Source organism: Lissotriton vulgaris, chromosome 1_1, assembly GCF_964263255.1.
Source record: "Lissotriton vulgaris chromosome 1_1, aLisVul1.2, whole genome shotgun sequence".
NCBI lineage: Eukaryota > Metazoa > Chordata > Amphibia > Caudata > Salamandridae > Lissotriton > Lissotriton vulgaris.
Window position 1 is genome coordinate 377,995,915 of NC_141685.1, and position 14,217 is coordinate 378,010,131.

At 44.7% G+C, this 14,217-nt stretch overlaps 1 protein-coding gene across 1 annotated transcript in view; it reads left to right on the forward strand.

Moving 5' to 3' along the window:
* Positions 1–8,800: 8,800 nt before the first annotated feature.
* The window catches only part of ZFYVE9 (zinc finger FYVE-type containing 9), a 656,288-nt gene continuing 650,871 nt past the window's right edge, over positions 8,801–14,217 (forward strand). Inside the window, exon 1 of the mRNA XM_086952440.1 lies at positions 8,801–9,003. The gene's annotated coding sequence lies outside the window, so the exon portion shown is untranslated. The remainder of the gene's footprint in view (positions 9,004–14,217) is intronic.

Consider the following 14,217-nt stretch of genomic DNA (forward strand, 5'->3'; position numbering starts at 1 on the left):
GCGACACACTCAGGTAAGGGTTACGAGGAGAAGGGTCCGGGTCTAGAAGGAGGGATAGAGCGGAACAACTCTAACTCTCGAGACGACTTAGGCAGATTCAGTAACAAGGGCTTGAGCAAGGAGTAGCAGCCCTCGATACAAACATGAAAAGCAGCCCAAGCAGAGAAAATATTGCAGCGAGGGAGAAGCGCTGCCAAAAACAAATACCAATCACCAGAACGGGAAAGCTTCAGGGTTCGGCATAAGCTGAATCAGGATCGAGCAAGAGGCACAGGGGAGGGGACGCAGAACGCCATTCGGGAAACACGGAAGTAAGGAAGGGCGTGGTCACGGCCGGGGTCAGTAAGCCAAGCATAGGCTTACGTGAGAGGCGTCTCTTTACAGGGATTAGGGAGTGTCTGCAAAGTGCAGACACCTTGTGAGCGATCCGGCGCTGAACGCAGCTCAATGTCTCCCACTTTGCCCCTAAGCCCTAACACGCTCCTTCCAGGGGCTGATTTATTTTCTGCTCAAGAAACGTGGTCAACCATGTCCATTCCAATAGGAGGTTATGCGGAATACTTCAAACCTGCAATCAAAGGCACTATATTCGGGAGACCTGTGGTAGGCGTTTCCATATACATCAAACATGCCTTGAAAGTCCATTTCACTGAGATAAAGAATGACTCTGACATGTTCCTGTCTGGGATCTTGAAAGGGCTTAATACGGGCGAGGGTCCCCTATTCCTTCTCTTAATCAATGTATATTACAACCCCCACGGGCCGGTCCCCAAGGACAAGCTAACTCAATTGATTGCACAGATTGAGTCTTTGCTCACACAGTTTGCTTCTATGGAACCTATCATCCTTGGGGATCTCAACGTGCATAAAAAAGGCGAGGGTGTGCCGGGAAGCCATTCCGTTGGGAGCGCAGGGAGATTTAATGCCTTTATACGGGCATACAACCTGGCCACCACGCACTCCCTATCTATAAAGGGTATCTCACGCACCCACTTATAACACGAGACCACCATAGACTACATTCTATTAGCTGAGAGGCTACAATAATACATGCTAAACTTCGAAGTGCTTCCACAGAGCGAAAGTGATCATGTCGCCTTAACTCTGAACTTAACCATCAGAACAGACATCCGCTATACCGTCCCCTGCATCAGAGCATCCCATGGTGAAGAACAGAATAGGCTCCTTAGAAGGATTAAATGGGGGGCAAGGACAACCAATGAATTTGCCTTATGGAAAACATCATGGATCGGATGGCAGAACGGCCCCAATAACTGTGGTTGTATAAGGGAATGGGACAAACTTGCATACGCACTGGCCACACTGCTGCGGGGGCACACCACATACAGTATCCCCTCAAATCCAACATACATCCTGGGTCAAGTTACAGCGATAAAGCAATGCGCTAAACTCTTAAAGGCCAAACAAAGGGCCTTTCAAAAAACTAGGTCAGAGTCAGCCAAAAGGGAACTCAAATCAGCCGCTAAAAATCATTCGCAACAGATTTGGAAGGCAAAACATGAACTCACTGAGGCAAAATGGCTGAAAATGTTTGACCTATTGGTACTGTGTAAACTTCAAGAATTCTGGCGCTATCTAAACCAACTATTCCACGAGACCTCAAACAGAGAGAATCCTCTTGATGCAGCTACATGGGTAGCCCATGTTAAAAGACTGTATACCGATGACCCGAATGGCACCCCGCAGAATAGTGCCTCAACATCTGAAGAGGGACATGGAAACACCCCAGCAGAGCCGGCAGTCCCTCCAGCCGCTTCAACTTTCCCAAGCAAAGGGGAGGTCTTTTTAATTCTAAAAAAGATATGACAGAACAGAGCCCCCGGCCCTAGTGGTCTACCAGGTTCCCTTTTAAGGGACAATACAGACTTCTGGTCAGACACCTTGGGGCAATTATATGCAGAATGTAGGCTACTGGGGGAAGTCCCAGACTCCTGGAGGGGTTCACTGTTGCAACCAATATATAAAAAAGGGCCAAACACTGACCCTGGGAACTACCGAATGATCGCCCTCCTGGACATCGAGGGCAAGGCCTTTGCCAGCTTACTTTTGGCTGAATTAGTGGATTGGGTCGAGGCGCAAGGACTTTTGCCCTTTTATCAGACCGGGTTTAGACCAGGGAGCTCAACTGTGGATAACATTGTTGCCCTGTCGTATCTAGCCCAGCAAGCAGTGTCCCATTGCATCTCGATGCTTTTTGCCTGCTTCATGGACTACTCTGCGGCCTTCCATGGTGTAGACCGATCCATCCTTTGGCAGAAACTGGCATGCTGGAACATCAGTCCACCCCTATTACAAGCCATTAAATCACTATACTCGCGTACCTGGGTAAAGGTCAAACTCACCAGTCAGTTCGCTACAGGGAAAATTACCACGGGCCGGGGGCTAAAGCAGGGATATGCCATTGATCTGGTTCTTTTTGACCATACTAAAATGGGGCTTCAAAAAGCGCTTACGGCCCTTTCGGTATACAACACTCAGAACAAGCTGGTCGCTAATTCAATGAAGTCCAAAATAGTAATTTTTGGCTATTACTCGGAAAAAAAGGTGGCAAAATGGCAGATGGGCACGCTGACTCTGGACTGTGTCAAATCTTACAACTACCTGGGGGTTTGGATCAGCGAATCGGGACGCCCACAGGTGCACCTCCCAAACTGCAGCAGAAGGGGAAAATTGTCACCTATGCCCTTTGCCAATTATACGCGACTCTGGATAGCCCTACAACAATGGCCATACAAAGAGTCCTGAGGGCCAAACTTTTACTGTCCCGCAATTACGCGCAACAGGCATTTCCAGGGAAATTTGCGCAAGACCTGGAAAAAATACATTGCAACGCCTAAAAAAAGATATTCCGTCCACCAGCTTGCACCTGGAATTTTACCTCAATCAACAAATACTTGAGGAGCTGGCGACTCTCTCGAAATACTTTTTCTTAACAATGGCACCCCCATAAACTCTATGAAGGCGGTTTTTAAATCTATTTTCCTACAAACCAGCAACCCATGGTCTGCCTGTCTTGCCTTAGCCAAAGATCTTCTGCAGCTTTCCACAGAGAATTGGGACCCCAGTTTAACTAACTATGCTATCATCAAGGCAACTATAAAAAAGCAATTGCGGCTACGCTCTCGCACTTTGGATATGGAATCCCTAGCAGCAAGAAGCTTTCATGAGACCCAAAGTCTCCCACACACACAGTCGAGCCAGAAACTCCTCCTTAGGCAGGACGTGGGGAGGCCAGCCTTACAAAGGATCTTAGCTGCCAGATTACACCCTCTTCCTTTAAAAGAACTATATCCAACCGCGAACCCAAGGTCGAGTATTAGGGAGTGCTTCTTCTGAAATTACAAACGAGAATCCTTGGCCCACATTCTATTCTGCTGTCCAGCCCTCCAGCCAGCTCGAAGAACTTATCTTAGACCAATCCTCCTTCAACTGGGCACCGGTACAGCAAAAAAGGCAGTCTAACAACTTTATACTTTGGACATTGTAAAGCACATGGCGAGCTTTGGGAAATTTGTTTACCACACTCGCACATGCTGAGTCAGGAGCACCCTCTGGAGTTCTCTAGAAAGCTGGGCCTGAGTTGTGGAGGCTTGGACAATACTGAACTTTTGACTTGCTTTGCCCATGAAAGGGTTTTTTCTCAAATTTCTGTCTTATTTTATAAACAAAAACAAATGGTGGTTTTTAATAATTTTTCGAACAAATATTTATTGTTTTACATTTCTAAAAGTGTTTTTTCTCCTGTTCTTTTAAAAATATGATGCGTTTTGTAATGGTTTTGATTAACCGCACAAATAAAGTCATTCATTCATTATTATTAGAAGGTTATGAATGATCCGCCATGGAGGTAAAAACACCTAAGAAAGGCCACCTCACAGGTGGCGTGCATATGTATACTTAGCCATAGATTTGGAAAAAATAATCAGAAATTACCAATATTGAATCTAACCAGCTGGTGAGGTTTAGTCATCTTAAGCACTAACCTTTGTGCAAGACAGCTTAAGTATTAAGGTGTGTGTCCGGCCCATGGATTAATCGAAATTACTCTTATTCTAAAAGGTACTTCAGGCTTTTCTCAAAAAGATTGCATCAGCTTGTCTATTGGTTACTTATACAAGTTTAGGCCTTCCCCTCTCACCTGTAAAAGGTGATCCAATAGCAGGTGCTCGCAGGCACATTTTCCTGGAGGAAACACTATTCCGACCAAGAGGATGCTGCACGGGACAGGAAAGACACCCCTAAGTTCCAAACTGTATTATGTAGGTCCATAGCTACCCACAGGCTTTGGCTTAACCTCCCATCTCCCCTGCATGGGAAAGGTTAAAACCACTTTTTTGTATTCCATGCCATGGTGGCATTTATGTATCGCTTCAAAATCCTGACAAGGCCACAAAGCGTTCCAGTTTGCATCGCATCAGGCTCCTGGTGTCTCTTTGAAGTGCATGGCCGCTGGAGAACTGGATGAAGTTTGGCCAACATGAGAGGTGTTGGGCTAGCTGCTCGGTATTAAAAGACACGTCCAAACATGGTGTGGCGAAAGTCCCTGTGCATACGTCTGAGGTGCAGCAGAGCTGTGAGAATAGATGCCGCCGGGCATACCTACCATTTTAGAAGTTATGTTATGTTAGGCGATTTGGTAAAAGTGCATGGCTGCTCCAGCAAAGGGCCGTCCAATTGCTAAAGATCGGGGAGAGAGGAGAAAGTGATGTTTATAGCTACTGAAACAACAAAGAAGTCTTTACTGCCTTTCTGAACACCAGAAGATTGGGAATACTGCCAGAGTTTCAGGCGAGAATCAAAGTCTAGTAAGAGAGCACATTAGTCCCAAGTTGGCACACAGTCATGACTGATGCAAGCATTTTTGCAAAACCTTCCCCTAGCAAGGAGAGAACCTTAACAGTGCGGTCTTGGATTTAGATTTATTGAAAAAATATGCAATTATTAAAAATCATTACAATACCAGATCACCACTACTAAATATTCTAATAAAAGTAAATGTTTGTTAAAAACTTGACGATAGCCAACCAGGCGATCATTCAGTTGCCACCAAGCGTCCTCTAGGTCCAGCGGTGTGGTGTGGCTTTATTGCAGGGTCACAGTGCCTACGGCCATCATGCTGCAACAGAGGATATCATTTGGTTGCCAGAACGCAAAAGCATAAAAAATTAAATTGAGCATTTTTTAGAGACAATGCTGTAGTGCTGCAAAAAAGGTATCATTTGATTGCAAGAACGCAGATGTATAGCAAATAAAATTGAGTGTTCGTTATAAGACATTGCAATAGCCAATAGCAGGACTTGTAACACTGGTATTAATCTTGCACCTGCTGTATAATCTATTTTACTAAGAGGGACTTGAACGGATGACAAATGGGGTGACACATAACTATACACCTTCATAGAGATAAAGGAAGGACATTTAAAGTTGGAGCTCCCTCCGCAGATTGGGCTCAGCCCACGATTCAAATTGGGCTAATTGTAGGGCGCCTCAGGGTTCGGACAGTATGCGTCTACACCTTTGAGTTGGTAAACACGGATAAAACCATATCTAAAAATAGCTGTGTAAAGTGATAAAAAGCAGAGCTGTGCAAGACATCAGAAGGGAAAGAGGCCTCTTGATGGCTACTTTGGGGATTTTAAAGTGCTGTACATGCAATGCAGTACTGATTAGGAATGGACCACTACGCCCAGCAAGGACTACTAGCAGGGTAAATGCTATATGGCCTGCTAGTACGAGTGCTGGGCTGGGTAAAGTGCAAATTGGATAAAACCACATCTAAAAATATCTGTGAGAATGTTAAAAAGTTGAGCTGTGCGGACATCAAAAGGGAAAGAGACCACTTGAAGGCTACTATGAGATTTTCAAGTGTTGTGCATGCCGTACCGTGCAAATTAGAAATGGGCAATGCTCGGCAGGGGCCGAGGTGGTAGTTGATGTATGAGCTGCTAGTCAGAGTGCAGGTTAAGGTGCAAATTGGGGTGCTTCTAGGCGCTATTTAAAGTGCTATAAGTCTCAACTCTGTATCCCCAAAGCTTGTTAAAGGGGATACCTACCTGCATAGTCAGTACAAAGTAGTTACGGTAATTCCCTGTGAACCCCATATCATGGGGAATCAAAACCACAAGAGGAGACTCCTTAAGAACCTGGTGATTCCAGGGAGGCCTGAAGGGCTGAGGTGACAATTTTTAGAAAGCTCAGGAAATGGGCAGACAACTGGGTAGATCCCCTCTTTAAGCAGGATTTGATTGCCTCGTCGTAGGTGCGTATATCCAGAGACTTTAAAATAGGATTGAACCAAGATTTTGTAAGGGGTAATAAGACTTACAAATGTAGACTATGTAAATAAGAGAATCTGAATCTATGTGACACAATCTGCACTGTATGTCCATACTAATATGCTTTCAATGGGATCAAATCGTAATCTCATGATTCTCATCAACGGCTTCTTCAGACCCTTTATCGGGGGCTGGGACGAATACATTGGAAGCGCTCCAGGAACATAAAGGTTGGCGGCACAACTTGCATGACATTTCTCATTCAGTACCTTCCTATCGAGATCTGTTGAGATATTTGTTTCTTACTTTATTAGAGGTTTCCAAATCTGCTTTGGCTGGAGTTTAGCAGATTAGATATTATGTGCTTCCAGATTTTTCGACAAACTATTCAAGTACTGTTGCGGGTGCCAGATTAAACTCTGTGAGGTCTCTAGGCAGTCGAAATTTAGCCCCCCCCTCACAAATTATTTCCTAATAAGCTTTTAATCTTACTAACCAACAATTTTAATGAACCTATATTATGATACAAAACTAAAAATTAACAATTATTAATGTAATTAAACAAAATTAACTGGAAACTATTTAAGACAGCTTAATTGTAATTTTCTTTCAAGATCAAATCAAAATTATTTGATCCGTTGTCGCGGGCCCCTAAAAGGATTGGGGCCCATAGGCCGGGTCCTATTTTGCCTATTTGGTAATCCAGAACTGACTGTTCCCATGTGAAGTTCTCCTGTGCTATTTCAGGCTAAAGAAGATGTTTTAATGGCCCAGTCATGGCCCTTTGCAGCTTTAGGAATAGCACTGGGACAATGCATTAACTTGCTGGTTACCACCTTCAACAATGCTCTTAAATCGAGACATTGCAGGGGCCTGTGCAATTTTCAAAATGCCCAAGTCATCAGGGAATTGGCATTGGTGAGCCTTAACATGTGGGGTAATTTGGTCTCTTCATCCAGCCAGTTTCCTAGGTATTTACAAAATACCATCATCCCAACTGAACCTTTTTATGTGGCCTAAGACCCACTTTTTATTCACTTGGGCCTAAAAATCACGATCTTTGTCTTAGTACAATTAATGGACAAGTTATTTAACGTGCAATAATTGACCAATACAACCAGCAGATTTAGGATGATGCCCAGCTTTGCATATTGCCAAGAACGCTGGAATTTTACGAATCAGTGACCACAGCGTTTCCCGCATAATTATGGATTTACTGCATTTAACACATAAATATGTATTTGTTGAATAATTTGCAGATTTCCGTTCAAACCTGATTTCTATCGCGGCTTTGCGCAGTGACAGACCCTTGGCAAAGGTCAATTGGTTAACTTTCGGTGCTGATGGCTGTGGACAGGTGCTGAACTGGTAGCAATGAGAGGAAGCTCTTGTCAATAATCATGGTAGATACGTTTTTAACTGTTTTTAGACTTGTATGTGTAAACTGATATGACCTTGTGTTTTTTCATGTATGTATCTTTTATGGCTAAAGCGGCCGAAATAAAGATAATAATGAAAATAATCATGGTACTATTTTGTTTAAATGCCACACTATCGAAATGACTCAGCCACAGAATATGCCGCATTATGTCACATCATTTGGCGTTTATGTCTGCATAATTTTGTAAAATCTACTGCATCATTGAATCCTCCATTGCCTCATGACGCTTGTGGCCATACTTTTTGCATTGTCCTGAGTCAGGCTTTGATTTTGAATATAGAGTGTTTATGAATCTAAAAAGCTTCATGTGGGGAGAGACAGACAAACATACAACCGCTCTCTCACTCTTTTGTTTAATAAGACCACGCCTGGTTTCATAGACATCATCCACAATACAATGCCACTATAAACCTGGAACGTGTGTCTGATTTCAGTATGTCAAATATCACCAATGTATATCTTCTATCTGTTGTTCTATTTAGTCAGAAAACTGGGTTGTCAACAAGATGCCGAGGAAAACAGGTGCGGCATGCACTGCGCTGTGCCCAATTATTCATTTTTCTAGGCTTTTGGTCCTAATCACAGATCATCAAGAAGTAGATTTTCATTTGTAAAAACGTGCATCACCAAAGATCTGCCTGTGCTGTGATTCTATGGTGCTGCTCTCTCGCTGGGGCGCTGCAGAGGGACTGCATAGTGCACACCATCACCGGTAGTAAAATGCCACTACAATGCACTCCGAGATTTGCAGAGAAAAGCAGAACAAAGGCGAGCACGTGTACACTTTTGTCAGAAATAGGCGTTTTCACCAGGTAGTGGGGCCGTACAGCCCCAAGAGGGGTGTTTGCCAGGTATGCCAACCCCGAGTGCTATTAATAGCCCATGTGCGCTGAGTTCCCCCAGGGTTACCCAGCAGTAGTCGCAGCCGCCTCAGCAGCAGCAGCGGCAGCAGCGTGTCCTCTGCTCTGCCGCAGTCCCTGCCGCCAGGCGCGGCCAGGGGGCGCTCGTCCGCCCGCCTGACCCTCGCGCCGGCTGGCAGGCTCCGCTCTGGCTGCCTGGCCGCATCTACTCGTTCGGCGGTTCCTGGGCACTGGGGATGGCGGCGGCTTTGGCCGGGAGCTGGGGGCGCCCAAGTGGCAGCGGACTGGGGCTCTAAGCGCGGGCGGGCAGAGCACGGAGCCGCAGAGGAGGCGGGGAGCACCGCACCCGCCCGGGGCCTGGAGGGGGAGAAGCCGCAGCCCCCGCAGCATGAAGCGCCCGGCTCCGGTGAGTGCGACTGCAGGGGACCTGCAAACACAGCCCAGCAGGGAGAGGGGGGCACTGGCACTGCAGGGGTGGGGTGTCCGATGATGGGGGCCACGTGGTGGCAGTGAAAGGGGGGCTGAAGGGCACGTGCGGGTGTAGTTTAATATCCATAGGAAGGGCACTTGGTGGGGGGGCGATTACTGCGCCGTTTAGGGTACATGTAAAGGACTTTTGGGGCGGCACAGGCAGGTACTGGGACGGTTTAGCTTCCGCTCTGCTTGAGAGCAAGGTAATGCCTCAGGGTTCTGCAGTGGCTGCTTTGGATTAATGAATCTCTTGGTTGACGTGATGGGAATATGTGACGCTATATATGATTTGGGGATCACTAGAGGACGTTTTAATTTGGGGGACGGCTCCGGCTGTACCACTTTTTAATGCGTTGGATTCGTTGTTTGTTTTAATGAGGCAGATAGATGAATATGGCACTGGTTCAGACATACCTATGTAGCATTCATTTTAACTTCTTTAAGTGTCCAAAGAAGGAGCCAGCCCTCTACGGCGATTTTGGAGTAGTGGATTATCAAGAACACATTCGGGTGCAGGGAAAGAGCCCCTCCCCCCTCTATCTAGAGTCTTACAACATTTTCTCTCCCTCAGCATAGTGTTTGTACCTGGGCCATGTCGCCCCTTGGCTAGGTCTGCTGCCTAGATAGACTTAATTATCATAGACCCACTCTTCATGTACCTGGGTTCTTGTTTATTTCTGTCTGCAGCTAGGTCGCTTAGCACCCCTGTATTCCTGCAGTCCGTGTGTCTTCGATGCTCTGACGACCCCCCTCCCTTGCTTGTATGTTGCTTGCTTACGCTACCTATGTACCATGTTCACGGCTGATGTGTATCCAACTCTTCTGTTGTCTGGCTTGATTCGCATGTTTATATATGCATTTTCGACAGTACATTATCGTCATAATATGTAAATTGCTATAACTTTTGTACAGTCTTCTGCTGGTGGGTCTTCTCTTGCTCCAGGGTATATATAGTTCATACCTCCCTTCTCTGCTCAATGTGCTTGCTTGTTATTCTGTTTGTGTAGTCCAGCGAACTTGAATGATAAAACAAAGTAGGAGGCGAACAATATAATGGATTGTGTCTCTCATACTGCATGTTGTGCTTCCATCTGCACTCTCCCTTGGCGTGTCGACCCACCTCTTTTGCTGGCTGTGCTTTCCTGTCATGTCTCCCTTCACGCTGTTTACACTTCTGAGTGCTGATTGGATGTTTATCCACCTCTGCTGCGGGGCCTTACCCTTGCCACTGCACCACTGCATGCTCCCTTTACAGCTAATGCCTCGTGACCCCCTTTTGCTACCGAGTTTTTTTTCTGTCCTGTGTCCAAATGCGCTCTGTTCAAGGATTACTGCTTGGCCCCTCCTCTGTTATCCTCTAACACTGCTACTGGAGTCATGGCAATGACGCTGCTCCTTTTGTTTTTCTGACCTGTAACACTTCATACTTTGAGAATTTAAGGTATTTTTCTCTTCCTACCGCCTCTGTCCACTCATTGTACACTTCAGATTGATTTATCTTCCTACTTCTCTGGTTCTTGATGCCTCACGTCTCTATGTATGTAATGTGTGCATTTTCTTATGTTATTCCTTTGCTGCTAAGTACCTCCTTCACCCACTGTGTGTGCTGTTTATTGTTCACCCCCAGTTGAAGTGTATCCCATCACAGACCGTGTATGCTGCTGCTTATTTACCTCTCGCTGCTGCAGTGTACTGCATACACATAGCTGTCAACTGCGTTAATCCTGGTCTGTTGCCTTCTGTTTGCTTTTTCCTCCTGAGTTTCTCAACTCTATGCACATTACATGCTGGTGATTAGATGTGTATCCATTTCTGTTCCTTGACCTGCCCCTCCTGTAAGCCCTTTCACTCTGTCTACAGTGGGTGCTAGTGATTGTTTGCTGTGCATTTGCTTCACAGTCTAGGTGCGTTGTCTGCTGAATACTTGCTGTTTGCTTCACCACACTGCACCCCCTACAACATTTTGTGATGCAGAATTCATGTTTATTCATCTCTGCTCACCTACCTTGCACCCTTCCACATACTGTTTACATTTTGTGCTGCTGTTTCCATATTGGTACCTTCTCACACTGACATTCTGTGAATGTAGAGGCAGGGATTAATCATGTTTTCATTTTTTACTGCACTTTAGGATAGTGTTTGAAGTCAGACTTACAGCTGTGTTCGTTTGTCTCAAACCTCAGACTGCTATATTCCACTTTTTCTTCAGTTTTGCTTTTTATCATTGCTACTTGCTGAACTGCTAAATCGTACTACATCCAGCTGCCACTTTATACACCCATTGCTGCATCTAGCAGACCTTCTTCACAAGACTAGCAACATTCTCCTCCAAAAATATTTTTTTTATCTGGTGTCCACAGGCACACCTATTAGAGTTGCTGATAATCATGCTGTAGTTAAAGGTAAGCGGGTCTGCAGAGTAAGAGGTAGGCAGGAAGCCCAAATCGTGCATCGGCAACTAACCGTCGGTGCGCACAATATCATTTTGCCCTGACCGGTCTGATTGGAGCCAGACACGTTACTAATTTTGGGTCTGTCCCCAGGAGATACCCTGTATATTTATGTAAGGTATACAGGGCATGGTGCACATATCTCACAAGCTCATCCTTGTTTGAGGGGATAAAGTTGAATTGGTCCTGATGAAATGCCGTGATCCTTGTGGACAGTAATGGGCATGAAACACGGCGACCCTTGACTTATACTAAATCAGAGCCAAGATTATATCTATCGTTAGCTTAAACCCACGTTTTTAACCATGACAAAAGGACTCGACAATTAAAATAGTTTTTGGATCCTGCTAGTCATTTTTAACACACACTCCTCTCATTCAGCACACTTCTACCCACCACATCCAAACCTCACTCCTCACGTCGTCAAAAAGAAAAAAAAATACTCCCAAGACCTGAGGGGCCTGTTGGGCATTGAAGGGCCTGCCCAATGAGGAGCTGCCCGATGATCAAGCATGACACATTTCGGGTTGTTTGAAGACCCTTGCTCATAATAGAAGCACTCCCCTGTATTTACCACACTAGGAGACCTAGATCCCTACACAGGAATTGCACACTGCTTGTTCTTAGTCTATTTCAGGGCACATGTGCTGGACCTTAAACAAGACACAGTTTCTCCCTTTTGGTATTGGTTAAAGGTGGGTTGACACTGGTGTTGGAAAAAAGTGCTATTTTACGATTACTAGACTGGAAGCCTACACCAGTTACAGGAGTGCATCTTCCTACTAAGAGCGAATCTAAGTGTCACAAAGCGCAACATCTTTGGAGACGCTGTTTCTTCCTGCTTGACTGGTGAAGAGCGTTTTTTTTTTACTAATTTCGGACTGAAGTATATTTTGTCTAGTTAGTAGACTCTATTCTCTGCTTCACCCCCCAGCTTTGTTAGTGGCTTTCACTTTGCTGTTGAACACCCAGGTCTGCTTTAGGGTTTTTCATGCCAGTGTACCCAGTGAGTACAGCCATAGTGATCTTAGTGATCAGTCTCTTAAGGTGAGATGGGACAGGAAGGTTCTAATTGGAATATTTAAAAAGAAGCTCCTCTAAGTTGAGACCTTACATCAAAGCACTGCACCAAAAACACAGGAAGTGTTTGACAATGGCACCACTTATTGATTATAAGTGGAGTGGCTATAATAGACACACAACAAGGGTTAGGGGGTACTTGCAAATGCACCTATCTCAATGTCAATAGTGGTAATAGTTTATAATATACAAGGGTGCAAAGATCCAAAGACTCAATACCCCTCAAACATCCATGGATATTGATCCTATAAATTTACGACTAAAACAATGATTCAGCACTCCAACATGTGCAAAGATTAGTATATTCTACAAGTACAAGCAAAGTGAAGAGAAGCACATCAATTCAGCAGGTTCCTGTTTCCTTGTTTCTTTATTGAAATAAATCTTAAAAACGACTGTAGCCAACGCATTTTGACCCAAGTGGTCTTCTTCAGGGCTATAACAGTAGTCCATCTTAGTCCATTAAGAATCCTTTCCTGGAGTTCGACTTCGTCCCTCACTCTAGCTAGGAGTGCCAGTTGGATCTCTTATTCCATGTGTTTTTTAAATTTTTTTTTTAGCCCATGTATATCTTTGTTGTATACTAGAACCACTCCCACCGCGTAGCCGGCTAAAAAAATCCATGGCTGCACTGAAATGAATCATTTGGAATAGTCCACTAAGCAGTCACTTAACAAGCGATATTCCGTTGTTGGTAAACCTAAGGAATACATTGTTGTGTGCTGAATCATTGTTTTTGTTAATAGTGGAGTGGCCCAGACTGAATGCTGGTGGCTGAGATTGTCTCTTTGTCTTTCTTAGAGAGACGGACTAAGTGTGATGGGTATGCCAGGCGTGATGCCCTCTGTTCACTAAGCCATAAGAAACCAGCTGCCTGCCACTGATGAGGCCCAACAAGATCGAAAGTGGTTGAAGTTTCTTGTGTTTACATTCAGAAGGGATATGGCATAACCCCTCAAGCTGGACTGAACTTTTTGGGGTAGTGCTAAGTCTGGTTTGCCTATGGTTGGTCCATGTCTATAGTGACACAGCAAAATAAGGGCCACTGGAATTATGAGATTGTACTGTGATTTTAGCATAATCATAGATTCGTCACATATTCCACCATCTCCGCATAATCTGCAGATTTTAACGAAAATAAATTGTTTCTAGCTCAAACTGTTCAAAAGTTAGTAAACACGCAGCTTATTGCTATGTTTGGGTGTTAAACTGGTACTATTGAGGTGAAACTAATGCCCAGACAGTGTTAACAAGTTTAAACATTTCCAAATAATAAAGTAATACTATCACAAAATGTGCCTCAAAATGTCTTTTCTTGCCGCATAATTTACTCAACCCTGCCTCATAATTTGACCCTCCCCTGCTGCATAATTCAAGTGGCCCTGGCTATAATACGATTGAATGGAATGCAGCTTTTGCTGAACCAATGGGTGAGTTTAATTAAAGCGTTACACCCATCACTTTTATTTGGTCAGTATTGAGAACAGAGTTAAAAAAAAGAAAAACATTTTTTAAACTAAGTCAGAAAGACTGTATGACGTTTTGACTCCCCAAGCTCAGCAAAAAACAGTACAACCTTGTTGGATGTCCAATTCAGCTTGCCTACTCCCAGGGGTGAG